Source organism: Fukomys damarensis, unplaced genomic scaffold, assembly GCF_012274545.1.
Source record: "Fukomys damarensis isolate Sample0158 unplaced genomic scaffold, DMR_v1.0_HiC HiC_scaffold_17, whole genome shotgun sequence".
NCBI classification, from domain to species: domain Eukaryota; kingdom Metazoa; phylum Chordata; class Mammalia; order Rodentia; family Bathyergidae; genus Fukomys; species Fukomys damarensis.
This window is the reverse complement of record NW_022900929.1, coordinates 54,474,475-54,499,348: the sequence shown is the minus strand read 5'-3', so window position 1 is coordinate 54,499,348 and position 24,874 is coordinate 54,474,475. Positions and strand designations below refer to the sequence as shown.

Genomic DNA, 24,874 nt, shown 5'->3' with positions numbered 1-24,874 from the left:
ATTTTTTTTTTTTTTTTTTTTTGGTACCAGAGGTCAAACTCAGGACCTTACACTTGCGAGGCAGGCAGCAGAAGCACTGAGCTAAATTCCCAGCCCTAAAATGTTAGGACTTTAAGCAACCAATATTTCAATCATACTCGGAAGATTAATTATACAAAATTATTTTTTCACTAATACATAGATGAACTAAAATGGCTGCGTGTTTAATGACAACTTTTTCTCTTAGGGTTTCAGGGGATTCCGTTCATGATCAATTGGCTCCAAGACAGAAACATCACAGCAGAAGGGCACAGTGGAGCAAAGATGCTTAGTTCATGGCAGCCAGGAAAGGGAACAGCACCTTCTCTCATGTTCTTACTGGTCCCTTCTATTATTATAAAAATAGAAAATAATTAGGAGAGGGGAAAGGCTGGAAGTATATATATTAGTAATTTTTGTTCAATTTCCTCTTCCAAGCACATTATAAGGTAAAGCATAAGCTTTACCACCAAAAGCCTATAATCAAATGTAAGATGTTCAACATTTGTTGGACACTTACGACAAATCAAGAATTGTTCAGAGCAACATGGATGTAAAGATTAATAAGCAAGAGAGTCTGCCCTAGGGAAGTTGGCCACATGGACATACAAAAAGGATGCAATGTGATAAATATTAAAATAAACTTTACACTGAAGGTCAAATGGAAAGTTAATAAAGCTTCCTTTAAATGGCTCACTAGTACTCTGAGTTAATAATATTGGCCTTTTTCCCTTTTTACAGAAACACTTTTTTTATTTTGAGATAGGGTCTCACTATGTAATTCAGGATGGCCTTGAACTCACACACTATGTAGCCCAGTCTGGCAAGGAACTCACAGCAATCTTCCTGCGTCAGCCTCCCAAGTGCCGGGATTATAGGCATGTGCCACCACACCTGGCCAGAAACTCCAATTTTTAATGAAAACAATTCATTGTTGACTTGTCAATCTCATCTCTGTGCCTAACCAGTCTCCCAAGTTTTGCAGCTTCATTTCTACTTTTAATATCTTCTCAATACATGGTAAGATAAGTGCAAAGAGGGGTTTTAAAAAAAACTAAGGTTTTATCTACCAGAGAAAAGAAAATTTGAAACTGTAAGAAACATGATAGAGTTGTCAGAACTACATGAATCCAGCCTATGAACTACAATTTGTTTTTCATTGCGTTCCATCATAAAAATTTCACAAATATCAAAAACAAGAACTCATCACTATATCAAAATAATTTGTGTCCTCCCTGATATTTTTACTCACATTACTAATCATTGCATCTGATTCCTACAATTTCTTCCGCAGCGGACTCTGCTCCAGTTTCTCCCCATTCAAATCTGTCTACTCCACTTCCAGATTAATTATCCTAAATAGTGTTTAATCTTATCACTTTTCTTTAAAATGCTGCAATAACTCTTCAATGTGTAGAGCATACAGCTCAAATTCTTTAGCTTCACATATTCTTGAAAGTTTGGCCCCAAATTGTCATCTTTACAACCTTAGTTTTTTTAACCCTTAAATCAATCATATTCTTCCATCAGCTTTTCCAAGAAATACCTGTTGATTCTTCTGTCTAGCAAACCTTTTTCTGAGAACTGCTCCTCCTCCCCTCTGACAGTAGGATTTCAATAACTTTGTCCTTACCAGGTAAACCTGTGCTAACAGCGATTGATCCAGAGATGGTCCCCAACCCACCCTGGTCAAATGAGACATTTTCTGAGGAATTCAGAATGGAAGCTGTGAGAGTTCAGGCCAGGTTGGCTGTCATTTTCTGCCACATAGACCAGAAAGAAAAAAGGCTGAGCTGCAGTAAAGAAACAAAGTAAACATGGAAAGAGAAACTAAACAAGATATATAAAAAACTATAATTTAAATCCGTCTGTTCATCTGGCCCAGTTACATCCTGCTCTTGGTATCCAACAATCACTGCTGCAGTCATGATAAATTACCCTTCTTTTACACTTTTTTTAAAAGAGATAGGTTCTTGCTATGTCCAGCCTGGCTTCAAACTCTAAAGCTTCTGGGCTAAAGCAATCCTCCTACTGTGGCCTCTTGAGTAACTAGAACTACAGTTATGCATTACTGTGCCTGGCTTTGCTTACATTATCTTTAATGAGCTCTGCTGCCTGTATCCCAAAACAGTACAAATAATCTAATCAGATTTGCATTTAAGACAGTTTACTCTACCCAAATATGGAAGAAGGATGAGCTAATAAGAAAGAGAACAGAAGTAATGAGACCATTTGGGAGGCCACTGGTGGGCTCCAGGAACAGAATTTGGTGATGGTAGATGTCAGATTTGGTGAGAAAGGGTGTCAGGAACTGAGAAGGACCTGAAAGTTGGAACACTGGATAGAGAGAAGGGAAGAAAATACTGGAGAACTGGGGGGATTATAATGAGCTCAGCTATGATGAGAGAATTTAGGAGGAAGCACCTAGCACAATTATGGCTGTAACAGGTGCCCCATAGCTGTCAATGCCCTAGGTCTCCTCCCATCCCTATGTTTGTCTCCCCTGTTCAGCTATAAGCCAAACTGAATTACATACTACACTTCTCCATTGCCCTCACAGTGACTACCCAGATCCTGGAACACTGTAGACACTCAGTAAGTATTTATTGATTTTATTTGATTGTATGCAAGACAGTTTTGATTGATTATCATAATATATTTTGTCAACGTAATGATCAGAACAGTATCTAATAAAACTGCTTCTTTTGGACAAAGAATTGAAAGAATGCTTTCTGTAATCTTGTTTAATTTCAGAGTAATCCTGAAAAGGCTTGAATTCTAATAAAAGATCATTTTCTTCTTGATGGGAAAGAAATAAGTAAAATCTAGACCCAAACAGAATAAACAATAAGCCCTTCATTTTTAAATATGGATAAATCTGAATGCATTCAGTAAACATCAGTGTACAATACTCAAAAATAAATCTGAAAACTGAATAAAGTATCTGATTCATAGCATAAACATAAACTAATCAAAGCCAAGGATTTAGACTTTGCAACAGCTCCTGCTGTTGAATGTCAATATGCATCTCTAATATAACTATAAACCTTTTTGGAAATTAATTCCTTCTTGATTCTCTATACAAAGATTACTGTCATTGTCTATATATGTCTTTATGTATCTATAACTATATGTAGTATTTAATTATATAAAATGCAAATATAATAGACATGTGGTCACAAAATATGGTGAATGTTTACATTTTTAAAAATTTATTTCAGTAAAAAACAGGCTGGGGATATAGCTCAGTAGTTCTGCCGCCTGCCTCACAAGCACAAGGTCTCAAATTCGATCCCTAGTACCAAAAAAACACCAAAAGACAGACATTAACCACCCTTAAAATACTCCCTTCACTTTGTTGTTGTGTTTTAGTTTTGTTTTTTGTTGGGATGTTGTTGTTGTTGTTGTTTTGTTGTTCTGAGACAGGATCTTGCTTTGCAATTCAGACTGGCCTTGAACTCACTATATAGCCCAGGCTGGCTTCAGACTCGCAGTGCTCCTCTTCCTGTCTTGGCCTCCCAAGTGCTGGGATTATAGGTGTGTACCACCACATTGGCTGCTTTGTTTCGTGGAGCTTTCCCACCTCACCTTGAACACACTTATCCCACTGTTCTTGTCATTTTCCGAAGCAGTTCTGGAATTCCTCTTTCATTAGTGTCTTTAGCTGTGCCATCATGGCTGCCTCAAGGTCCTGAATCATTTCATGGTTATTTTATCTTTGGAGAAGACCAAGGATTTGTATGGTTCCAGATCTGATAAATAAGATGATAATGTTTTTGCAAGCCTGCCTTTCTGTTGTATGGCACTCAACAGCAGCATTTACCATATGTATTTTTTTAAAATCATCATAGCTTTTTTTCATATTTGGAGCATGTGATGTTTACATTCATCTTAAGTAGTGGGCAGATGTACTGAACATATTTGGGGGTTTTTTAATCCCACTTCTCCCCACCTTCTCCTCTCCCTCCATCTCTACATCTCCTTTCCTGATGCTCATTATCATTATCAGTACTATTGCTATTTTTAGTTCATGTCATAACATATAAAGATTACATTCATTGAAGATAGTGTGAACATATACATGATGCATCTTAAAATTTTTATGACCCTTTTACCTTGCTCCTCTCCCCACCTCAGATTCTTGATCCCCTTCTCATTTGCAAAAGATCTATCCATTTCCTTTCATCAGTTTTTTTATTTTGCTCTTTATTTATATTTTGCATCACTCAAATGAGAGAAACTATATGGTATTTAAGACTGTGTTCGGATTTATTTCACTGGACTTTATGTTTTCCATCTATACACAATTTCCTACAAATGTATCAAATTTATCCCTCTTTATAGCTAGGCATTATACTATTATGTACAAATACCACACTTTCTTTATCCATTCATCTGTTGGTGCATATATAGGCTGCTTCCAGGAATTAGCTATTATGAATTGTACTGCTATATACATTATGCATGTATCACTGCGATATGATACCTTTAGCTCTTTTGGCAAAATACCTAGGAGAATAGTTGAGTTGAATGGAATTTGTATTTTTAGTTTTTTGAGAAATCTCCAAAGTGATTTCCATAATGATTTTATAGTTTATTTTTATCACACCTCATAAAGAAACTCATGAAAGAGAACTTCCAAAACCGCTTCAGAAAGTGGCAAGAATGACAGGATAACTCTATTCAAATTAAAGAGGAATATTTTGAGGGAGGTTAATGGGCATGTGTCTTTTACTCTAATAAATTTTTAATTTAAACACATCAGATTTTTATCATTCCTTATATAATCTATTAATATATAAAATCATATATATATATATATATATATATATATACACATATACTAGAGATACAGAGTACGGAATTGGGGCAAAAATATCCAAGTTAAATATTTAAAATCATATTAACTCACTCTATTGCTATTGGAGATATATAATTAATACCAAAAAAATCATGGCTTTGCACCTTTCATTAACCTTAATAGAAGAGGAAAGTAAATGAACTATGGTCAATGCATGCATAATGGTTATGTATAGTCACAATATTTTTGTGGATCTTTAGGCATTACTGGAAGAGGGGGGAAAAAAATCTAAGAAACCCTGTATTGTGGGAAATGTAGGCCACCCTATATGAAATGTGACCTCAGAGGCAGTGAAATGCCTACCAACCATAGTGCCCCAGATTCTACCAGTGGGGGCATTCTTTGGAGCTAAGGGAAACATCACATAGAGATATGTATGGAAAAGCAAGCAGTCACTAAAAGTGATAAAGCATTGATCTGCTAATACTATGAACATGTTGTCCTGAATAGTTGACTTTAATAGTTATCCTAACAGAGAATCATGGTTTGGTCCCTAGCCCCTATCTACCTTCTCAATTTCATTTCTTGCCACTCTCCTCCTCCAGCAGACAATCCTCTCTACTTCCATGTCTTGTGCCTTCTCAGTATCTCAGATTTCAGATAAATGAGTTCTCACAGCAAAAGCTTTTCCTCATCACTGGACCAAAAGTAAGGCACTGCATTTCTTCAGAACACCAATAGCAATCCATCCTTCTGTTATCTGTATACTCTTACTTGCTTGATATCTGTCTCCTTCAGTACAGTATAAATTCCCTGAGGGCAAAGATCTTGAGTATATTATTCTCCACTATAATTCTAGATTCCACAGAGTACCTAGCACACTATCAAGCCTTAATAGATACTTGATAAATGAATGAATGAATGAATGGTATAACATTTCTAGAAGTTGTCTTTATTACCTGTACCAAAAGATCAGATGGGGGCCCGGGATTTAGCTCAGTGGTGCTGCCACCTGCTCTAAAAGAGACAACCTACAATGTGGGAAAAAATTTTTACCAGCTGCTCCTCAGACAAAGGACATTATCTAGAATATATAAAGAACTCAAAACAATCAGCCCCACCAAACATAAAGACCCAATTCAAAAATGGGCATCTGAAATGAACAGACATTTCTCAGACAAAGAAGTAAAAGCAGCAAGTAAATATATGAAAAAAATTTTCCACATCACTGGTCATTTGTGGGAAAAAATTTTTACCAGCTGCTCCTCAGACAAAGGACATTATCTAGAATATATAAAGAACTCAAAACAATCAGCCCCACCAAACATAAAGACCCAATTCAAAAATGGGCATCTGAAATGAACAGACATTTCTCAGACAAAGAAGTAAAAGCAGCAAGTAAATATATGAAAAAAATTTTCCACATCACTGGTCATTTGAGAGATGCAGATGAAAACAATGAGATTCTACCTCACCCCACAAAGAATGGCTGCTATCAAGAAATCAAACAATAACAAATGTTGGCGGGTTGTGGGGAGAAAGGAACCCTTCTCCATTGTTGGTGGGAGTGCAGACTGGTGCAATCACTATGGAAATCAATATGGAGATACCTCAAAGAGCTGGGATTAGAGGTTCCATTTGACCCAGCCATCCCTCTGCTGGGTATTTTTCCAAAAGAACTAAAAGAATCATATCACAGTGATATATGCACACCTATGTTTATAGCAGCACAGACTGTAATAGCTAAAACTTGGGAACAGCCCATTTGCCCATCCGTTGGAAACTGGATAAAGAAGATGTGGTTTTTCTATAAAATGGAATACTACTCAGCCATAAAGAATGAGAAATTAGAGTCAGTCATAGGAAAATGGATACATATTGAAGATATACTCTTAAGTTAAATAAATAAGTCACATATATGTAAATACCAAATAGTTTCTCTGGTGTGAAAAACTATAATAGTACACAAGATCCTGATGGGATATTTAATAGTGTGAAATAGGAAGAAAGGGCTAAAGGTGTAGGGAAAGTGGGAAGGGTAGGAGAAAGGGAATAAGGGAAAAGAAAAAATATGAGGAAAAGAAAAAAATGGAAATAAAGTGTTTGTAAATGGGGAGGGGAGAAGGGGGTGAAGGGAGGGCAGGAACAAGGGGAAAAAATGAGAACCAAGACCTGTCATGTGAAGGTACAGGATCCCAGTAATGAATGTCAATGTACTGTATACCTAGATTGTACCTATAAACTCAATTAAAAAATAGAAATCAAAATGTGTTACATATATGTGTAAACTTCCCACAAGGAATGTAAATACTGTGTGCTACACACATGTACTAATAAACCAGAATAATAAAAGTACATAAATAATCTTAAAATTTTAAATGTGCAGATTTATGCCCAGAATGTTCACCATGGAGTTGTTTATAAAAAGGAAAACTAAAAATGACCTGAATGTCCAGAAATAAGTATTCAATAAATTTTGTTTTTTTTTTTTTTTTTTTTTTTTTTTTGCAGTACCAGGGCTTGAACTCAGGGACTTACACTTGCGAGTATAGCACCAATGAGCTAAATCCCCAGCCCTGACAAAAAGCCCTAATGCCATAGAACCCCAATTTTGCATAATAAATAAAATAATTACATATTTCAGGTTTGGGGTATGACTTAGAGGTAGAACACTGGTGTAGCATGTACAAAGCTCTGCATTCAATTTCCAGCAAGTGGGTGGGTAGAGAAGAAGGAGGAGGAGGGAGGCAGGGGAAGAGGGAGGGAAGAAAAGAAGGAAAAGAAATGCATTTTCAAATCTAAGTAAATAGCTAATGCGTTGCTAATCACTGAAGAATTCAACACTTTTGAGTGGATGATTGACTCTTTATTCTCCAGAGGTTCGCAGTTTATGACATAAGTAAACTATTCCCAAACTCAGTAAGAGCTGGCAATAGGAACCACCATTAAGCCAGGAGAAAATGGATGAAAGCATAAAAATGACAAGACTGGGTGATGTAGAGAAGGGTACTACAAAACAGAAGAAGGGAAACAAGTAGGGAGCTGAAAGGACCCCTATGTTAAACTTCAATTCACTTATCAACAAATACTCTGTACCCACTAGGCCAGGTATTTCGATAGACTATAATGTTCCAAAGATGAACCATATATAATTGCAGCTTGCCCTGAAATTATAGTGGGATACAAAGGTAGGAAAAAAAATACATTAGGGTTTAATTATATGACTATGCACAAATATCCTGAATGTATAGACAGGGAGCACCTAAGTCGTGATGAAATGTGAATAATCAAAAAACACTTCCAAGGACCAGGGATTTAGCTCAGTGTTTCCACTGCCTGCCTCTCAAATGCAATGTCTCAAGTTTGATCCACAGTACCAAAGAGAGAGAGAAATACTTCCAAGAGAACATAAATTCACATTAAACCCAAAGGACTAAAATATGGAATTATAAGCAGTTGAGAAAACATAAGCAAAGAGGAGATGCATAAAATCACATGACTATCAAGGATGCTTTAAACTGCATATGACTCTTAATAGGACCCAAGGCATCTTCTGGAAGGTAAGCATCACTTTCTCCAGCTACCATATAAAATGGAGTTGAAAGCTGGGTGTGGTGGCATATGCTTATAGTTTCAACTTGGAAGGCTGAGGCAAGAGGAGTAGCCTGGGCAACATAGTGAAAACCTCTCAAAAAACAATAAAACAGCTGGGGATTTAGCTCAGTGGTTCTACCACCTGCTTTGCAAGTTCAAGGTCCCAAGTTCAATCCCCAATACAAAAAAAAAAAAAAAAAAAAAAAAAAAAAAAAAAAAAAAAAAAAAAAAAAAAAAAAAAAAAAAAAAAAAAAAAAAAAAAAAACATTTTAAAAAGGAATTGCCCAAATGACAAATTTGTAAACTTCTTTGAATATGTTTTTGTTGTATAAATCCAATTGCAATTAACATTTATCAATAAACCAATAAGTCTCTGGGATTTTTACCTGTTCTTTCATTTATACTCTAAGTATTGAAAATAAATAAACAGACAAACAAGTAAATAAGCTCTGTCTCAGCCACTGCTGGTACACTATGGTACAGGACTGCAGGTATTTGGAGCATCCAGACACAGCAGAAAATTGGAAAGGCAGAGAAAAGACTTTCTTTTAGCTTTATTGTTTATTTCCTGGAAGGAAAAAGAGGAATCAAACTGATTTAATAATCTGGGTACATGGTCTGATCAACATTTCCCTTGTTTTTAGGTCTTAATATCCACTCTTTTGTAAGGCATTTACATTCAATTTGGAGGGATACTGTGGTGTACAACAAGGACCTAATTTCTCACCCTGTGCCTCATACAATACTTCACAGCTACCCTTACGCTGACACCTACAAATAAAGAATCAGAAAATCTGAAGCCCCTCCCCTTCTCCAAAATCAGAGTCCCATGTGAACCATAACAACAAATGAAACGATGGCCATAAACACAAGCTGAGTTAATATTTAGTACATTAAAGAGTCATACAATATTTAAATTGTTTACCAAAAGAGCCTCAAGGCTCCTTAAAAGAAAAAAAAAAAAAAACGTTTAAGCCTTAGTCTAAAGTTTAAATCCTGACCGTGCTTTTTAAATCTTATTTTGAATAATTCAGTCTTCAGGAACAACCCATAATGCCAATCTGCTAGTGGAATAGCTAACAAAGCTTTCTCACAAGGTAATATACTAAAATCAATTCAGTTAGCTTCCAAAAGAGATAATCTACTATATTTTTAACTTCTTCACATTAAATATATTACATGACTCAAGCACACTTATTTATTAAACTTGTGTCTACTACCATTGCTTCTGTTCTCACTATTTTTAAGATCTTTAGAATATGTCTACACAGATATCACAAAGAATATATTTTTTTCTCCCACCTGTGGTTGAGATTTCCAGGTATACAATGTTAGATTATAAGCACAAAATTGAGATCACGTTTCAAATAAGGAGAATGCTCAGCTGCCCCATTTGTCAAGTACAGACATTTTTTCTGGTTATTTGTGCATGAATCATATCTTAAAAGTTGAAATTTTTAAAACAGAAATAATTTTTAAAGTTTATGAAAAGGAAAATCTTCAACCTCAAAGAAAGGTAAATTAGAACAACAGAAACATTTTAGTAGTAAAAAATGGTCGTAGACAAGTGTTGTTTCAGCCAATCCACCTATTACGGTATCAACACCTACTTTTTCTTTGAGAAATCGTCCTTCTCTTTTCCAGTAATCTTGATGAGGTTAGTAAACACCACTGTCCTGCCTCTCTCCCACCTTGGATGAGCACATGACATAGCCTTGGTGCACTACTGTCCCTCCCCAGGCTGGACATATGTCTATGAACAAAATGGGAAGTTTTCTCTTACCTCTGATATTAGACCAACATAACTTTACTGCTCCTTACTGGTCAACTTCTCCACTTGCAACCATGGAGGAAGTCCATTGTACAGGATACAAGAGAGGTCAACACAAAGGAAAACAAAGGGAGTATCTTAGTCATCTTCTTATCACTGAGACAAAATATCCAACACCCACAATTTAAAGAGGAGAGCTTTATTTTGGCTCTGATTGTAAGAGGATCCAACCCATAGTTGGCCAGGTATAAGACAGTATACAGAGAAACACAGTAATAGGGTCTGCTGCGGGAAAGCTGCTCGTGTCATTACATCCAGGAAGCAGAGAAAAAGGAGGAGACAAGGAGGGACCCTGGAGACAAAGGAGGTCACACTGCCAGTGACCTACCTTTTCCTACCAGATCCCACTTCCTAACAATAAGTCAGCTATAACGCTCCCATAATCAAGTCACCCTCTAAACACATAAGGCCTTGGGAGCCATCTTAGATTAAACTGTAAACATTCACCACTAACCCCCCAAAAGACTCATGTTCATCTTTTTTGCAAAATGCATTTAGTCAATCTCTAACAGTCTCTGTACTCTTAACAGTTCTGGTATTAGTGAAAAGTCCAAGCCCAAATTCTTTTTCAAGAGTCAAGACAGTCAGGCACAGTGGTGCATACCTATAATCCCAGCACTGGGGAGTCTGAGGCAGGAGGATCGTTCCGAATTTGAGTCAGCCAGGACCACACAGTGAGCTCAGGGCCAGACTGCACCACATAGCAAGATCCTGTCTCAAAAAAACAAACAAAAAACAAAACAAAACATAAAAAAGAATGTGATCAAAGCAAGATTGAAACCCAGCATGGCAAGCATAGCTCTGTGTCCAGCACTCAGGGCAAGTTGTGGCAAGACATGAACTCCAAAAGGCTTGCATGGTCCTGCCCCTACAACAACGCTGGTTGTAGCCCTAATGGCCTCTCTCTTTGGGTAGGTTACTCACTAACTATAGCTTTTCTCAGACATTCCACATCCCTGGCTTCACCAAGTTCCTGGGGTTTCCTAGGCATTTCTGGCTTCATTCTCATAGCTTCACAAACTGCCCTCTTAGGATTCACTGCCTGTCATCCCAGGGCTTTTTCTGAAATCTGGGTGGAAGTCTCCAAGATCCCATAGCTCTGGCATTCTTCAAGCCCATAAAATCAGTGCCATATGGAGGGTGCCAAGTTCTACTGCCACTTTGAACAGCAGCTGGGCCCCTGGACCATGACTGCATCTGCATGTGTCCAGCAGGGCTTTTTACTGCCATGTTTCTGTTCATTCTGGTCTCTGCACTTGGGGTGCTTTTCCTGTGGCTGCCATATTTCTAAATCCTAAATGTCTTTAGGCCTTGCTTAAATGCTGTATCTTTCATGAAGACTTCTTTGGTTCTTACTGTCCTCATGCCCCTAACCCCTGAACATCTCCCACAAAAGCATCAAACTAGAAATAATTTTTCCTTAACAATGCATATGGTACCCTGGACATCCTTTTGTAATGGTAAGATTTACATCTTCTTTGTTTTATAGACTTTAATGAATAGGTTTGTTAGCCTATAAAGCTATTCCTTCTTGAAGAAAATATTCATGCCCAACTCAGTCTTGAGTCTTTTGAGTACTTTCTACTGAACATATTTTCAACATTTATTTGTTGAATTAATATGTTTTCCTTATGACTAAATAAGTCAGTGTTTTTGTAAACAACAATAGTATAAAGACATTTTCTAACTAAGCAATAGAATTCAGATAATTATTTCTTGATAGATTCACATACTGACTGGTTTATGGTAAAGAGGCCTCCAGCTAGATAGAATTTTAGTCACGTTTTAGCAAACCTACATATTTATAATTTTTAGTATTAATTGTCAAATGCATTTAATGCAACACACAAGGATATTGTTTTTTTATTATGTTAGTATTTTTCCCTTACTGACACTTTTTCCATGTTTATGTCTAGAGCATTTAATCCTTTCATCATTCATTCTTATTAGATAGGTTCATTTTTTGTACTTACTCTTTGGATACAAACACAGGTTAAAACTATAATTTATCTAAACAACCATAGGACATGTTGTTCCTCACCTTTTTAGAAAGTGACATCATCTTCTCTTACATTATTTCTACAGATTCCGATAGAATCAATAATTCTCCAAAAGCCAACTGTATCTACAAATTCCTTCCTGAAATCCATATTTCACTATAATTAGTACATTTCACGCTGGCATTTAACTATTCTTTCAGATTTATCAAAATTTTCAAAGCTTTTGTTGTTTCTCCCTCTAGTGGTCAATAACATTCTTTAAAATGGAAAAATCATGTAAGAGTGTTCTCAGACACGGATCACACATGTAGAGATGAACATAAAATTTCATTGTAAATAAATATGAAGTATATCCAAATGGATGTCTAATAATTCAAGAAGTGATATATTTTTAGCTATGACACTCTATAGTCTTTGTGTATTAATGTCTTATACTCTAATAATTATTTAAATGTGTGCTACATAGTTAATTTTCTGTTCAGAAAAATGTAGTTTTCACCAAACTACCTGACATATTTGAGTAATGAGTGCATCTCTAAATAATTTTTTTTTTATGTACCAGAGATCGAATTTGGGATCTTACGCTTGCAAAGCAGGCAGTGGAACCACTGAGCTAAATCCCCAGCCCTTTAAATAATCTTAATTGGATAATTCTCCCTCCACCCTTCACTTAATTTGCTTTGGCTCTTTGCTCTTTTATAATATTCCCCTTTTAACTTGTAATTTTCTTGCTTATAAAATGTTTTGTACACTTATCTAATTAGAAATAAAATTTTAGATTCCATAATAATTTTGCAAAATAATGAAATGGTTAAATATGAGTGAGATGCTGGGGGATATATGTGTATATAAGAAATTTTTATTGCAAAGGTGAAACTATAATCAAGTATTTCTGAAGAGAACATGTTTTAATCTTTAAATTTTTATTTATTTCAAAGGATAAATAATGAATCATTTTTAAAAAGAACACTGTTGCTGAGTGTGGTGGCACACTCCTGTAATCCCAGCACTCAGAAGGCTGAGGCAAGATTGCTATGAGTTCAAGCCCAGCCTGGGCTACATAGAAGGTAAGGCCAGCCTGAAATACATAGCAAGACCCTGTCTCAAAAATAAAATAAATAAAATAAAAAGAACACTGTCAAACATTATGAAATAAAAATTGGTATGTTTTGCCAAGACCCACAGAATAGTATTCCTGTTTAAGAAGATAAAAGATAATTTTATTAGAGAGTAGTCATGTATTTTGTTATTCAAGTCCAGACACTTGAAAATGAATAGAACAATATTAATAATGTGAGAAAATAGGCATAAGCTGGGACTGTCTTGGGCAATTTGAAACATTCACTCTAACAGTTCTAATTTACAAAAAAACACAAATTCATTTAATTTATGAAAAAGATAAGCCAAACTGTAGTAATTATTTTACTAAAAAGACTAAAATAAAGTCACACATTCAGTCTTATTTGCTTGGGGATAAAATTATTTTTTCAAGGACCACTGAAGGATCATGAACCCTGAGTCTATCAGAATTTTTTATAGAGTGAACAAGTTGTTTCAATTTCCTCGGGACTTTCCCAGTTTTCAAATCGAAAGTTCCGCATTCCAGGAACCTGTCAGCCCCAGGCAAACTAAGAAACCTGATCATTCTAATCTCTTACAGCTACTTGTTAGCAAGATGGCATCATTTCCTTGGTCTTTGAGATAATTAATGTGAGGCAGGTCACTTAAGGCAAACCAAGGTCTCTCACCAGGACTGACTCAGCCCTTTCCTGATTGATCTCTGATTTAGCCCCAGCCTGTCTCCAACTGATCAGGGCCCAGTCATCATGACAAAGACACTACCGTCTTCAACCCTAGTGCCATAGCACATTCTGCTCCCAACACTGTTTTTCTGCTCCTCATCCATCATGAATACCCTTTCTCCTACTGAAGGCACCACTAGGTCCCCTCACAGCTGTGCTGTCCAGGACATTGTGCTGACATGGAAAGAGTTTTTACCATCTATGTCAGATTTCTACAGATTTCATTTTCAGGGAAAGATTTCTTCCTTTACTAAGACTTGGCATGCAGGAAAGAAATGAAAAGAGTACTATAGTTTTATTCTCAAAAGGAGGATAATGATATTAGGCAATTTTAAGGTGCATTGTAATAGTCACAGGTAAAGCTAACTATGGAAAATTGCTACTTAAAGAAATATTCTGCAATACTAACTATGAGATGCTATAATTTAGCAAATTTTAAATGTCTAATGCTGGTAACAGAACATTTTTGAAAAGGGGCACGATTTTTTCCATGAAAAGTAAAATACAAAGACTGGATGATTAACTTTGTCCATTATGGAACATGATCAACAGGACAACAGCTCTGGGCATCATTACAGAAACTTATTTCTTCTCCAGTTCACAGCCTACTCATCACCTGTTTGATGTTTGACAGGCATCACAAATTCAGCAGCAATAAAACTGAAACTGTCACCTTCTCCTACACTTCATTTGTTTCTCCTTTCCATTTCTTTTTTAAGGAGGAAAGGTATATTTTAGCTCACAGTTTGTAGAGGTGTTAGTCCATAGCCAGCTGGCTCCACAGCAAGGTGGCATGGCAGAAAGGTATGACAGAGGAGAAACAGTCCATGGCAGGGTAGGCAGAAAGCCTATTTTCCATTATTCTAAAAGTGCACAACCAGCAAGTCAGAGGTAGAAAACAAAAATTGAGGATTAATCTCTTTCCTTTCCCTCTCACCTATATTTCACCTCTCCTCCATTACAATGCTTCTTGGATGCTCCTATATGCTTTGGCAGCACATGTATTAAATTGCTTCTTAAACCAATTGTCTTAGCTCTCTCCTTACAGCCCACACCCTGGAAAGGTCACCATCCTCTCTCATAATAGTCTCAGTTGGATCTTCACAGTTTCCCTTCTCCAAACCTGTTACTATACTACAGCCATGTATATGATGTTATAGGCTGAATTGTGTCCCCCTAAAATTCACATATCGAAGCCTTAACTCCCAGTATCTCTAAACATGACTCTATTTGAAGATGGGGGTCTTTGGTTTCTGGGTTTGCTTTTTTGTCCCCAATGTTGGGGGCTATACTCAGGGGTTTATGCGTGCTAAGGAGTCACTTTATCATGGATATAGAGACCTACCCCTTTTTAAATTTTTCATTTTGAGGCAAGGTCTTGCTAAGCTCTCCAGTCTGGCCTTAAGCTTGTGATTCTCCCACCTCAGACTCTTGAGTAGCTGGAATTACAGGAGTGTACCACTGCAACTGTGGGGAGATGAGGTCTTTCATGAGGTGACTAAATTAAAAAGGGGCCATTAGGATGGGCCTTACTACCATCTTGTCGCTGTCCTTATAACAACAAAAAAAAGTGTACACCTAGTTACCGATAAAAGGCCATGTGAAATGGTTGCAAAAAGAGAAACACCTCCTGCCTTGCAAGTGCAAGGTCCTGGGTTCAAAAAACTCATCTGTCTTGAAAGACAAGCTTGAGACCCTTACTTCATTTGTGTCAGTCCCAGAAGGAGGTGGAGCTTGGTAAAAATATTATTCACAGGTACCATGCAAAAATAGAAACGTCATTTTGGAGAAATATAACTTTAGACAAGCTTCCATGAGGCTGTTAGGAGATGGATCTTGAGGAATCTGCAGTGGAGCTCATCAAAGACCAACATTTACAGGGTTAGAAGAAACTCCAGACTCCACATCATTCAATATTTGATGGATATGTTATTTATCAAGGGTAAATTTTAAAAGAGCATTGGAAGTATTGATAGGGATGAAAAACCAAGACATGAAGTTCACCCAAGATACTTATGTCCTTGCTTTTGCAATTTGCTGCAAGCTGAATAGCTCAGAATCTTTTAAAATCTGTACTACGTTAAGACACCCTAATCAAAGGTAACATTTTTTTCAGGAGAGCATCCTGTTTTACTGTGGTGTTAGCTCTGAACCAGAATGAAGTGGCCAAGTGGTTCCAGTGCCTGCTTCGCAAAAGGAAGGACCCGAGTTCCATCTCCGGTATCAGAAAGAAAAAAAAAAAAAAAACACTTCCCAGAATGAAGTGATCAAAGCTGCATTCATATTTTCTCAAAGCATAAATCCAGAGAGCATAACCTTTACTAATTTATATATCATGCGCCATATTCAGTCAAATGTATTGGAAGCCCTAACAGAGATACTACAAGGTGCTGCAGAAAGGAAATTAATCCAGTTTCATGAAAAGACATGAGTTCTCTGAGGAAGTGCTGGTGAAAATGAAGGGAAAAGCGAAGGATGTGCCCACCTCTGTGGCCAAATGAGATGAGATCTGTGGAAAACTGCATATACATGGCCACTTTTTACACTCTAGATGCTCTGCTCACCAAATCCCCAGGGACAAGAAATCTCGTACACCACTACTACACAGGAGGAGAGTCAGCTAGCAGACCTTCCAGCCCCTCAGCTAGTCCCCATTGGCTGAGTAATCCTATTTTCAACTTTCCTTTGGGACCTGCTTTAAGTACACTATTGGCTTCTCTAAGAAATCAAGCATCTTATGTCAGTGGATGTTGGGCTAACACTTGGTCTCATTGTGTCCCAAATCCATTGAGTAATGACCTATTGACTAAAGAAGTTTCCTTGTTGTGCTGCCATGAAGAGCTGGATAGAGCAAAGAAAACTCAGCTACTTAAAAGGCAGTCTTCCCCTGTGTCCCTGTTGAAGAAAGAGTATGAGTTGAGTCTTCAGTGCAGCTTATAGTGCTGAATATAGTACAGCGAACATCATCAGGAATGAATTGCACCAGACATAGGATCTTCCCTGTTCTTCAAGGAAGGAATTGCTTTTGGTAATACCCTTACTGATTTGAGGAGCTCCAAAACGCTGACCTACCATGTTGGGAAACACCAGAGGATTTTCTCACTATTCTGCCATCATTTAACTCTCTTGAGCCATCATTTTTCCATCTGCAAATAATAGTGCCTATGTGTGTTGACGTAATGACTTGAAATCTTCATCTAAGGTTCATTACAGTCAAGTTTTTGCAAAATGAGCGAAATAAAAAGGTACCTGAGAAAATTTCTCAAGATTGTGTTTCTGCACTCTACAAACAAAACTAGTATTTAGCTTTTAGAACTGATAAGCCAAATCTTAACGAACACTATTTTGGTCATGGGTATGCTATGTACTTTTCAAAAATGAAACACTAAATAGGGCCAGGGATTGAGCTCAGTTGTTCCGGTGCCTGCCTCACAAGCACAAGAACCTGAGTTCTATCCCTGGTACAAAAAAGAAAAGAAAAGAAACACTAATAAAAACCAAAGTAAAAAAAAAAAAGAATTTTTAATCGATCTTTTTAATTTTTTATTATTTCTCTATCCTTATCAGGTTTGGGGGGGGCTTTCCCCTTTTTTCTTTTTGCTTAACTTTTTTCTTTAGTCCTTCTTATCTTTCTTTTATTCTTATATTTTGCTCTCTATTTTTCTTTCTTTTTTGTTTGTTCTTTCCTGTGACTGCTTTCTAACACTATAAATATATTTTGTTCCTCAATAAGATCACCTGTCTTGCTTTTCTTCCTTCATTCTCATCTTCATTAATTTTTCAAAAAAATTTTTGTTCTCCAGTTCCCCACATCCTCTAACCTTAATATACTACTAAGCTTCATAAATATTTAGATAGCTAGTTAACTCTATGCTATTACTGTTAAATACTGTTCTATTGGGGGTTTTGTTTTTGTTTTTGTTTTTGTTTTTGGTAAGGGGATTGAACTCAGTACCTTGCGCTTGCAAGGCAGGCATAGCACCACTGAGCTAAATCCCCAGCTATACTGTTCTACTGTTAAATATTGTTCTATTGTTAGTGGAGGTAAAGTTGTCCCATTTAGTAGATATTTACTGTAGGTCAATATTGTCTTACTGTTTATACTATAATTATAAATCTCTTTACAATGGTAAAAAGGGCAAATTATTAGACAAGTTACAGTTATAGAAAACTAAAACTTAATCCCACTGAAAAATTCTGGGAAAAGAACTATAATACATACCACTGGTTATTCCCGTGATGTGTGAAGAGCTGGATATTTATAGTGTCAGTATTTGGTGGAGGGAGGTTCCCACAGGGGTGATAATTTCTTGGTTTTTTCTCTGTCACACACATAGACAGGGTGGACTTCTATGGCTGAAGAAAATTTAAGGGGGGAGTATAGTAGGTTCCAGCAAAAGAAAATCTGGCCAACAAACACTGAAATGGTAAGGACAAAGGCTCAGGGGTGTGTGCTGAAGATCTGCTACATCTGTTAAGAGGCTATTATATTAATCCACGCAAGACAGGGAGGTGATGTCTTTTGTGGCAATGATGAAGATGGAGAAAACTGAAAAGGATTTGAAGAGGAACATGCATGCTATTTTTGTCCACATGGTGGTGCACACCTGTAATTCCAGCACTCAGAAGCCTGACAAAGAAAGACTACCATGAATTCAAAGCCAGCCTGGGATACATTGTGAGTTCAAGACCAGCCTGAACTACATAGCAAGACTTTGTCTCAAAAAAATAAAGAAAGAAAATTATCCAAACTTGTCTTGAACTTGTTATCCTCCTGCCTCAGCCTTCCAAGAAGCTGAGCTTACTGGCATGTACCACCATGCATGTCCCCAGCACTCAAGTTTCTTGAGGTCAGTTCCAATGACTGCTTTGTTGCCTTCTGTTGAAATGTGGTAGAGACCCAGCCATCACTCAGAATTACTGTACCTCAAAAATACTAAATTCCAATATCCCATACTTTTTCTATGCTTATACAAACACTACTCCTCTGCCTATCAGTCCCTCAGTCTCTCCCTTTCTCCCATCTGGCAAACTCATCCTGGCTTTACGCACTCCCTATTCCACCTAACTCCCAGCAATAACACTTATAGTCTCCTATGAGCACTGTCAACTGAGCTGGTTTCATTTCCTTTAATATTTCCTTGAAAACCATCAGTCCAGAATATTTGACAATCTGCTTCTGCTCCTATACTCAAGCTGGAAGCAAATATAAAGTGCTCAAAATTTGCATGATGCACTGGTCATCCGAGAAATGCAGATGAAAACAACACTGAGATTCCACCTCACCCCACAAAGAATGGCTGCTATCAAGAAATCAAACAATAACAAATATTGGCGGGTTATGGGGAGAAAGGGACCCTTCTCCATTGTTGGTGGGAGTGCAGACTGGTGCAACCACTATGGAAATCAATATGGAGATACCTCAAAGAGCTGGGACTAGAGGTTTCATTTGACCCAGGCATCCCTCTGCTGGGTATCTTTCCAAAAGAACTAAAAGAATCATATCACAGTGATATATGTGCACCAATGTTTATAGCAGCACAGTTTGTAATAGCTAAAACCTGGAAACAGCCCATTTGCCCATCCGTTGGAAACTGGATAAAGAAGATGTGGTTTTTCTATAAAATGGAATATTACTCAGCCATAAAGAATGAGAAATTAGATTCATTCATAGGAAAATGGATACATATTGAGGATATACTCCTAAGTGAAATAAATAAGTCACATGTATAAATACCAAATAGTTTCTCTGGTGTGAAAAACTATAGTAGTACATAAGATCCTAATGATATAATTGACAACGTGAAATAGGAAGAAAAGGGCTAAAGGTGTAGGGAAAGTGGAAAGAGTATGGGAAAGTGTATAAGGGAAAAGAAAAAATAGGAGAAAATGAAAAAATAGAAATAAAGTGTTTGTAAATGGGGAGGGGGTTGAAGGGAGGGCAGGGACAAGGGGAAAAAATGAGAACCAAGACCTGTCATGTAAAGGTACAAGATCCCAATGATGAATAACTGTACTGTATACCTAAAATGTACCAATAAACTCAATGAGGGAAAAAAAATTGGCATGATGAAAAATTTCCTCCTTCCCTGGCAGGCAAGCCCATAAGTGGTCCCTAATCTCCAATCCTTAATACACTCTGCAATTGTTATATGCTTCATTACTTTCATAGGAAATCTGAACCACCATCATTCTCCAACATCCTGTGTTTATTCACTCTCAGTAGATTATCTCACACCTGAAGTTGGAGAGAAATAAATTATACGGACCTTAACATCTGGACTCTTCACGAGGTCTTCTGCACCTGTGCTTCAAAGCCCAACCTTGTTTCCCCTGAGACTGGCTAGAATGTAAATCCTCTCATAATCAAGATGTAAGCCAACTTCCTCCTCCTCCCTGTCTCTGCTTTAGGTACATCCTGCGTGCAGTGCTGGGAATGCTGTTCAGACATGAACAGAATCTGAGACTCGATGTGGTATCATGTCCAGTAAGGCTGGAAGCAGATTATCAGTATATTCCCCCGAATAAAGCTAAATTTATGTTTCCAAGAATTCTATTGTAACAAGAACTGTATACTAGTCCACTTTTCATTACTATACCAAAAGACCTAGGGCGAGATAACTTGGACAAGGAACTTATTTAGCTGATGGTTTTGGATGCCAAAAAGCCAAACATCGAGATTCCAGCTGTGGTGAGGAACTCCCTGGCTGCATTACCTCATGGTAGAAGCAAGGGAGAGAAGCAATGATCACAAAGTGAGGCAGCAAGCCAGAGCTTGGAGAGGGCCCAGGCTTGCTCTTTTATAACAGCCTTAACAACCCTCTCTCGGAACTAATCAGGGTCCCACAAGCACTCTATCAATTCCTTCTCAGGACAGCACCCCCAGTGACTTCACACTTTATGTCTTCATTTTGCCATCCTGGGAACCAAGTTTCTACCTCATGAACCCTAGGAGGGTGCAGTCAAGCCATATTTAAACCATAACATTCTGCTAAGGAAGAGAACTCAAAGCTATAAACCATGGAAGAAATTGAGAAGTCATGTACCAAAAAATTCCAATAAATGGGAAGCCCCAGTTAAGAGAGCAAGAGCAGACAGGAGGCACAGTGGTGCCAGCTGATGTTTCTTCTTTATATATTTATACACTAGTTTATCATCCTTCTCTTCCCTGTAGAATGTAAATTTCAAGAAAATATAGCCCTTTTCATTTATTCTGTATCCTCAGTAGCAAGAATAATGCTTCAAATGCAATAAACCCACTAAATAGAGGATGAATGAATTAAAGCTCATGAACATTCCATCATTGTTTAAAGATCTTCAGGTAATTCTGGCTTAGGATGGGCCAAAAATCACTGGCTTAATACTAAGAGTTCCTTCCTATACTACTTAATCAACTCTTTAAAGAAAGGAATTTGAGCTTGGTTCTTCTTCCTCTCCTTCATTCTATATTTCATAATTCTATAATTAATAAAATTCATAAATAACACATACATTAGCGATTATGATTAATTTTCTCCAGAGAAAAACAGGTACTAGAACTCATAACACCATTAGGTAGCCCAAAATTGAATTATTTTATTACTCCTCAGACATGATCTCAGTAGTATTTTCCTCCAATAAGTAATTAAACTAGTGATATTAGCTCTCAGAAAATACACAGACTGTGTTTGGGAATTAACTTCTCTTCTGTGGCTTTAGGGATGTGGTTTCACTCAGTTCACTTTTCATATTTCAAATTAAGTCAGATGATTTCAAGAAAAGAACTCATAGAAATGGAAACTGTTTTATGTCATCCTGATATAACTACAGTATGAAATTTATTAGAAATGCAGAAGCAGATGATCTTGCTGAGGAGTCTTTATGCATATAGTTTCCAAAGCCCAGAATATAATCTCCCCAACATTCCTCTGCTCTTTGGTTCAGATATTGTGCTCTTTAATAACTGTAAACATTAAATGCAATTACTTTTTTTTTGGTACCAGGGATCAAACTCAGGAACTTGGTACCCCCCTCAAAAAGACAATTACTTTAAATTATTTATTTTCCTTTTCCTAATCTCAAATATTATCTGGTATGTAATAGATACTCAATAAATATTCCCTGAAGTACCCTTTTCAGATACTTACTCCAGCCTACTGGAATTGCTAGTGTTCACTGTTACACCTGGCACAATATTAATATTAGCTGCCACTTATTTAATATTTTGTTCTAGGTATTGTACTAATACCTTATCTATGGTATCTCATTTAATTCCCCCAAGAATATTTTAAAGATACATCACTCTTGTTGTCATAGTTAGACACTAATGAATGAAGAAACTGAGACATAAAAGTGGCAGAGTTTGGATTTTGCTTTCTATCCTATATTGCCTTGCAATCAATATAATAAGTACTTTTACTGTATATTATTTCTGCTTCAATGTTTTCATTAAAAGATTAACTGCATCTAGGACAAGTTCTTAAATATATTTAAGGATCTTAGTCTCTTCACCTATAGGATGGGAGTTTGGTGATTCATCTTACCTTTCTGTGTCTCTAGGCTAATCTGCAAAATTAGTATTTTTTTTTCCAATATTGGGATCAAACTCAGGCCCTTTTGCTTAGCAAGGGAGGAGGCGGAACCACTGAGCCAAATTCCCAGCTTTAATCTGCAAAATTAGTAGGTCTGAACCTTTACTGACTTCTGGATCTGTGTACTAACCCAAGATAACCTGTTTCTTAAAAAAATCCCTTTTAAAATGAAGTAGCATGATTGAAAACTCATACTTAACCTGCAAAGATCAGTTCTTAGGTCACAGCTACAAATGAATTAAGAACTAAAAGGTAGCCTATTTCTAATAAAGCTACAGTCTAGAGGTGAAAAATCTAAGTATAATGCAGACTAGAGAATGGTTTTGATTCCCAAGTCTTTTTATGTATTTTCTCTACGGCAGTGAAGGAATGAAAAGGAAAGAAAGCAGGAAAGAAATCAGGACACTGAGGTCAGCACAGAGGTGGATCCAAAAAAAATTCAGAGATGGATTAGTAAGAGGAAAATGGGAAACATAGCACTGAAACAGTAATGGTTCATAAGTGTATGATCCGTGTGAGTGTTTCTTATGATAAGATCATCTTCTAGGATGTGGTAGCCAACTCTATGTTTTTTCCATTCTTCTCAACAATTGTACAAATGCAGATGATACTGTCTGACAGTCTTCATCTCCCCAAACTGAATAATACAAATCTTTGTCCTGTCTTCATACGTTTGCTTGCTTCTTTCTCTTGTCTTTCTTTCTTTTCTTTCTTTCCTCTCTTTTTGGTTTTTTGAGACATGGTCCCACTATGTAGTCCAGGCTGACCTTGATCTCACTACATAGCCCAGGCTCACAGTGGCGATCCTTCTGCCTCAGCCTCCTGAGTGCTGGGATTACAGACATGTACCACCATGCCTGGCTCAAACACTTCATTTTAATGTGAAACTCAATGTTTAAATTTTTCTCTCTAACCATTTTCTTTCCAGAAGATCAGGTAGCTAACTTCCTGGTTCTATTTTTGTCTATGGCTAATATTTACCACCTCCCTATATACCCAATGTCATCCATCCATACACCAATAAAAACCCTAAAATTGAGGCAGAGCAGGTCCATGGTGGGATGACTGCTATGAGAAAGTAGTTTTTTATCATTATTTTAATACTTGAAATTAGCTTATTGACATTAAACAGAAATTACTTTATTAAATTTTTAAATCCTCCTTTAAAATGAAGAAATTATTTGAAGAAGTAATACTCTCTCTGCTTCCACCTTATAGCAGTACTTTCCACCAAAATAAGGAAGAGCAAGAAGACTCACACAATATTTAAGTTTCAGAAGTTACATCAGCAAGAAGAAAGGCAGATGAAATGAAGACAAAATGTCACTGATTTTTGCCTACGTCCCTAGAAAGAAGATTGCTGATTAAAGTCACTTTAGCACACTCAAGACCACCTGACTTGGAGACATCATTTGGAGGTAAGATTCCCTGGGCCAGCAGGTTACTCTGGTGATATTTCCTGCGTAGACCCTCTAGGCTTACTCCTGATTAGCTTCTTGAGGTCCCTGTGACCCTTCCCCACAAAGTAGCTCAGAGTACTTTTGTGAAGTTAGCATCTTCCAGAAAGCTGCTTGTACCAAAGGGTAGCATTCCATCAAAGTCTCAAAATAACCATGAATCTGAGAGCTTTACCAGAGGAGATGGACATGTAGATTTTTCAGAAATCCCTGGAATACTTCAAAATTCAGTCCCTTAAGGAACAAAGAAGTGTGGCTTATACTATTAAAAGGTCAAGATGAGGCTCTTACTATCCTTAACAAGTTGAACAAAATAACAGGTTAAAAAATTATGCAACATTTATTTACTGGATGCTATGAAAGGAGCTAAGTAATTTATATGTATTTTCTCAGTTAGAACTCATAAAAACTCACAGGTTCTGGAGAAAAGAGAGTTAAAGATGTGGTTAAGAGGTTAAGCTCACAGAGCTAGTATAAAGGTCAGACCAAACTGAGGACTGTGGGACGCCTGAGCCTGAGCTCTGTCCCATTAATTTATATTCAAGGACTTTAAAACCAAATCAAAGTTCCCAGGAAATGTGAAATGATATTTAGAACTACTACCAATACAGATCAAAAGAGTTTTGCTTTGATTTTACTCACTCCCTCCAGTATTGTAAGGTGCCTTTCTGGAGTTTGGCCATGCAATTTTTTTAATCCCCTAAAATTCATTTTTTCATATGCATGTACACAAAGAGATCCCCACATACACGCAATAACAGGTATATGAACACCACACACATTATTCCATAGATAAATACT

At 37.0% G+C, this 24,874-nt stretch overlaps 1 protein-coding gene and 1 pseudogene across 3 annotated transcripts in view; one reads left to right on the top strand and one right to left on the bottom strand.

The window, feature by feature from the left end:
• Positions 1-16,694, top strand: part of LOC104868721 — a 51,014-nt pseudogene extending 34,320 nt beyond the window's left edge.
• Positions 1-24,874, bottom strand: part of Nubpl (nucleotide binding protein like) — a 332,275-nt gene that overhangs the window by 285,944 nt on the left and 21,457 nt on the right. For 2 of the 3 annotated variants that reach the window (XM_010633575.3, XM_010633577.3), the window contains exons 2-3: positions 10,849-10,955; positions 10,197-10,249 (exon numbers count right to left, since the gene is read on the bottom strand). The gene's annotated coding sequence lies outside the window, so the exon portion shown is untranslated. Of the gene's footprint in view, positions 1-10,196; positions 10,308-10,848; positions 10,956-24,874 lie in introns of those variants that run through there. The other variant, XM_033765123.1, reaches the window with a different exon arrangement.